We start from the raw sequence: 6,097 nt of genomic DNA on the forward strand, positions 1-6,097 counted from the left end.
CTCGTGCCTCTGTGTGTTCTATGAGAAGGGCAACTTCTGATAACTTCCTGCCAGTAGCGCTGCGTGTGCGACCCATGATTCCAGAGCACTACCTCACCGTATGGGCGCTGTAATGTAGAGCAAACACCATATGTTCATTAGATTTCCCACTGCAGCCTAAATTCTGTCTTCACAACAAGTGAAGTAACTAAAGACAAGCACAAAAAGACAATGAAGAGTACTGTAAATGCTAGTTTAGTTTACATGATATGATAAACGCATATCTATAGGATTTATCTAACTTCTGGACCTTGTACTTAACCTGCTCATTTGGCTGACAATGATTAAATATGGTTAGTTATTCCATTAACAAAAAACTGAACTGACCCAGGCCTTAAATGACACTGACAATAATGAAAATTGTGGACACCAGTTTTCTCAATATAAGGTGTTTATATGAAGTGTTACATTAATAATCAAGTGCATGTAAAAAGAGGTAAAGTTGTAAAAAAAAAAAAAAAATACAGTAAAAACAAAAATATTTTTATTTAAAAAAATAATATATTTATTAATGATTTAAAAATACATTATTATTTTATTTTTAAAAATAATAATAATAATAAATACAATTAAATAAATAATTTATTAATAACAAATAATTAATAATGACTGGTTATTTTTTAAATGACTGGTTATTTTTTGTTTTAAAAAAAAAAATATTAATAATAATAAATACAATTAAATAAATAATTTAACAATAAATAACAATGACTGGTTAATAATCATAATAATAATTATTATAACAATAAATGTAATACAATAAAATAATGTTTATATTAAACATAAATAACTACACACAGTAAAAACAAAAATATTTGTATTTTAAAAATGATAGATTTATTTATGATTTAATAATAAAACATTATTATTTTATTTCTTTAAAAAATACAATTAAATAATTAAAATAATACATTTAAATTAAATAAATAAAATAAATAATTTATTAATTATTAATAATGACTGGTTAATAATCATAATAATAATTATTATAACAATAAATGTAATACAATAAAATAATGTTTATATTACACATAAATAATAACTATTAAGACTATTAACTAATAACTAATATTTCCCATTCAAGAGATTTTTTTTAAATCATGTGGAATGTTTCTGCCCTTAAATGGCTGAAAGATTGTGATACTGAGGAATGTTTGACCTCCTCTGAGATTTGTTCTGAATGTTATTACATGTAGAAGTGAAACACCCTAATGTTGGAGCTGAAATGGAAAAATGATGCTGGAAACTAATGCCACTGCAATGTTTTGACAGAGTGAGTCAGATTTGTGAACACCAGCACTGCTGGACTTGGTGTATACACTCCTACATCCTGTTATCGGAAACATGTTTTTGGGCTTTTCTCTGCTGTGTCTCTACGGCTGTATCACACATTCTAACATTTTATTATTTCCCTGTGGTGTGTATGTGTGTTTGTGCCTGTACCGATTCTCGTTGAGGAACAGATGACATGAATAAGTGCAGCCTTAAATCTGCAGATGGCAGCAGTAACTTGTGAAACAGTGTAAATCCATATGGTGACCCAACATACAGATGATGACAGAGGATGAACCCTATACTTCAGATTAACACCAAACCATTCCTATCTTAAGCCTACAGATCTGATCTTGGACTCAGTGTAACACTAATGATCTGATTCAACAGGTCCGTCTGTTTTAATGAACTGTTGAGCACAGCAGATGCTGTCAATGTTAACGGAAGGACCCTCAGCATGAAAAGACCGCTTACAAGGAGCGCTTCCTGATGGGACATCCGCTGTTATGTCTCTGAGGTCCATTCAAAGACATTTTCAGCAGCAAGAAAAAAAGGCTGCATAAGAAAAGAGAGACGAAAACAGAAATGGTAAGGAAAATGTGAGAGGATGCTTTGGTTGTGATCAGGTAAATTAAATCTACCAGTTTTCTGCAAAGGTAAAATCAGGAAATTTTTCCGAAGTAGATTTAAAATGGTAAAATAAAAGCGGGGATGGAAGTACTAGACCCTTGATGGACTTGCAAACAAAATGCTGGGTTAAAAACAACCCAAGCTGACCTGATGGGTAGTTTTATTTAGCTCAATATTGTTTAAAAATTACTGTATTGCTTGCTTAAATTAACCCAAAATATGTTGAAAATTAACATGTGTTAATATGTTTAAAAATTGGGTTAAATAAAACTGCCCAGCATGTTGGTCAAACATTTAACCCAACCACTGGGTTTGTCCATTTTCAACCCAACTTGAGTCGTTTTTAACCCAGCATTTTTTAGAGTAAATGGGCCTCATTTATAAAATGTTGCGCAGAAACCGTCTTACAATCTTTGATCTTACAATCATTTCTCAGATGTGGGTACGTGTGATTCATAGAATGAACGTACACACAGAAAACGAGCGTACGCCTCTCTTTCAGATGTGAAATCTATAAATCGCAAATGATCTTGAACTTGCGCGCAGCTGAATGGTTTCAGTTCCCCGCGTTGTAAACAACACCAAATTAATGTTATTTACATATAAAAGATCAACAGTCATCGTCCAAATCCTTAGTGAGCTGCAAGAATAGCTGTATAAATGAGGCCCAAGTTTCAGGAGGAATCTGCTAATCTGATCCCATTATTCACACAATTTTTATTTAGCCCTCATTTTCCTTGTACTCAGAAATTAGCACCTGAAAGCATAGTCAAATTAGCCAGTATCGATAAACCAGATGTAAAAAAAAAAAAAAAAAAAAAAAATTATGGTCAGAATTTTCATTTCTGGGTGAACTGTCTCATTAAGGAGATCTGTTCAGAGATCCCGCTGGAGTTTAAGGTGTATCGAACTGCACTGTGGGTGGGATCGGGCTGCAGGACAATGGCAGTGGTCCAGCTGTCGTTGTGTAATCGTATTACTGTAATTAGCTAGTGTACTCCCTAATCCACTTCAGTCAAAACACTGGCCTGTGTCTGACTCACCCTTATGCCTCTGTCATCAATTACCAACAGACAGGCAGATTCTCTTCTGCAGCAGCTCTAGTTCATGAATGCTGTGTTTGTGGATTAATCTAAGGGTTAATTCAAGGGTCTATGTATATATTCGTCTGCCAATTTAAATGACTCTTTGGTTGTACATACAAGCATACAACAGCTCATTATGTGACTCTTCATTAATATTGTAGAATATATTTTCTACCTAGATAGCAACTTTGTGCTGGCCCAGATCCGGCCTACATCTGCCACGTGTGGTATGATGATCTGGGCCACATGTGGCGTTGAATGATGGCACTTGGGCGGACCGCTCCTATTTACCAGATCTGAGCCACAAGCAGGCCATAGCAATGCCACATGTCAGCCAAGAGCAAAAAAATAAACCAGAACTGGACTTTATCTGAGCCACAAAATCTTTATATATTTATAGAATCATCTTAGCATTAACAAGCCTGTTAACAAGCAGAATCACTGAAGGAAAGAAGAAACAGAAAAAATAGACAAACAGAAACACAAGAGCTACAACTGAATTCAGCCACAGCCACAGATGAAATCAACCGAAGATAAAAAAAAAAGACATTAAATCTCTCCAGATCTCAGCAGAGGAGGATTAAACAACTCCACAAACAACATTACAGCTTCACATAATACTAACCAGATTGACTTTATTTCTGTCATTCATCTACAGAAGTTCTTATTGCGAATTAACAGAAGTTTAACGCTCATGTTTGTTTCATTTGAAGTCACCATAATGGTGATTGGCGTTTCCATTAATTGGACTCTTAACTCTTTTAATATGTTGGTTTAATTTGTCGGTTTTATTTGGTTACAAGATTTCAATGACATCTCTTTTTTTTGGTTATGAGACTTCAGCGATGGCCATTTTTGTTCGGTTATGAGATCTCAATGACAGTCAGTTTTGTTCCTTTACAAGATTTCAGTGACAGTCGGTTTTTATTGTCAGTCAGTTTTATTCAATTACGAGATCTCAACACTGTATGTTTTGCTTTTTTACGATTTCAATGATGGTCAGTTTTGTTCGGTTACAGGATCTCAACGACGGTCGGTTTTCAGTGTCAGTCGGTTTTATTCTGCTATGAGATTTCAACGATGTTTTGTTTCTTTGCTCTTTTTTACGAGATTTTGATGACAGTTGGTTTTGTTTGGTTACGAGATTTCAATGGCGGTTGGATTTGTTTGATTACAAGATTTCAGTGACAGTCAGTTTTGTTTCTTTATGAGATTTCAATGATGGTCGGTTTTGTTCGGTCACAAGATTTTAATGACAGTTGGCTTTCATTGTCGGTCACAAGATCTCAATACGGTTGTTTTGTTTAATTGTGAGATCTCAATGATGGTCGGTTTTGTTCCACTAAAAGATCTCAATGATGGTCAATTTTATTCCTTTATGAGATTTCAATGACAGTTGAGTTTGAAATGATTCAAACTGTTGGTTTTGTTTTGTGATGAGATTTCAATGACAGTCGCTTTTCAGTGTCAGTTTTGTTCCATTATGACACTTCAATGACGGTTTGTTTTGTTCGGTTACAAGATTTCAATGACAATCGGTTTTGTTTGTTTTTTTACAAGATTTCAAAGACAGTCAGTTTTGTTTCATTATAAGATTTCAATGACGGTCTGTTTTGTTTCTTTATGAGATTTTAGTGATGGTCCGATTTGTTCAGTTACCAGATTTCAATGACTGTCAGTTTTCAATGACGGTCGGTTTTATCCCTTAGCAAGATCTCAATGACAGTCAGTTTTGTTCCTTTACGAGATTTCAATGCCACTTGGTTTTGTTTCCTAACCAGATTTTAATGACGATTGGCTTTGTTTCTTAGCCAGATTTCAATGATGGTCGGTTTTGTTTGATTACGAGATCTCAGTGACGGTCGGTTTTCAGTGTCAATTAGTTTTGATCTGTTATGAGATTTCAAAGATGGTTGGTTTTGTTCCTTTGTTGCTCCTTGTGAAACCATCTAACTAACTACCTGCGAGGGATTATTTTTGCCCCAGGGTTACACCCCTTATTTTCTGGGGTTTATTTTAACCCTTTATTCAGTACAGTTTATGGTGACTGTACTGGGGCATTGGGCAATATGTGATGTGCTGTATGGACTATTTTACACCAGGGTTGCACCCTTTATACAGTGCAGTTTATTGCGACTGCACTGGGGCGTTAGGACCCACTCAGGACACAAGTTGATCAGACTTGCAGACCTCTCTAACACCTCTTCCCTCAGCTACCCAGTCTCCCATCGAAACAGAGACTAGGCTCAACCCTGCTTAGCTTCAACGGGTGTGCAAGTGAAAGCTTCAGGTTGATCACTGTAGGGCTTGTCAAGCATTTCTCCAACCATAGACCCTCTTACGTAGAAATATAAATCTCAACAATGGTGACATGCTTCATGCTGCAACGCATTCTACAGACTACTAAGTTGAAACTAACTGCTTTACATCTACATGATAAAAAAAAAAAAAAATAGAATTATATGTAAAATTCATAAAGTGTTATTTCATGTGTTTTGTTCATTATTAATATAGGGGAAGATCTGTTAGTGTTTAATGTTTTATTATTTTGGAATTTAAAATGGTTTCTGGTATGTGAGTTTTTGGGGTTACCATTGTGCTGGAGAGTAGAGCCTGTGGTTTAAATACTTACAAACATATGTTAAGTAAAAACATGAAAGATTGTAGTTGGCTTTTTGGTGAATGGTTTAGTACATGCTGATGTGCTTATATGAATATTAACTAAATATATAAACTACATAATATTAAAATTCACACATATAAAAGGCATAGTGCATTATATATTGTGATGTGTGTTTACTGTTTATACCAATGTTCTCAAACTCAAGTCCTGGAGAGCCACAGCCCTGGACAATTTTGTTTAAACACACCAGGACACACAAAGACATCAAGAATCAGAACATGAATCTCAACAATGGTGACAATCAAAAGTGTCATGCACAGCATGAATAAATTATGCAGCTGAATTGTCATATTACTTTTTTTTGCTGTGGTTTTTGTTTTATCTTTTAGTAGATTTTTGTGATGTCCAAATTTGATCTGATTGTCTGAATATTTTGTTCTCACCATTT

This window comes from Ctenopharyngodon idella, chromosome 2, assembly GCF_019924925.1.
Source record: "Ctenopharyngodon idella isolate HZGC_01 chromosome 2, HZGC01, whole genome shotgun sequence".
Lineage (NCBI taxonomy): Eukaryota > Metazoa > Chordata > Actinopteri > Cypriniformes > Xenocyprididae > Ctenopharyngodon > Ctenopharyngodon idella.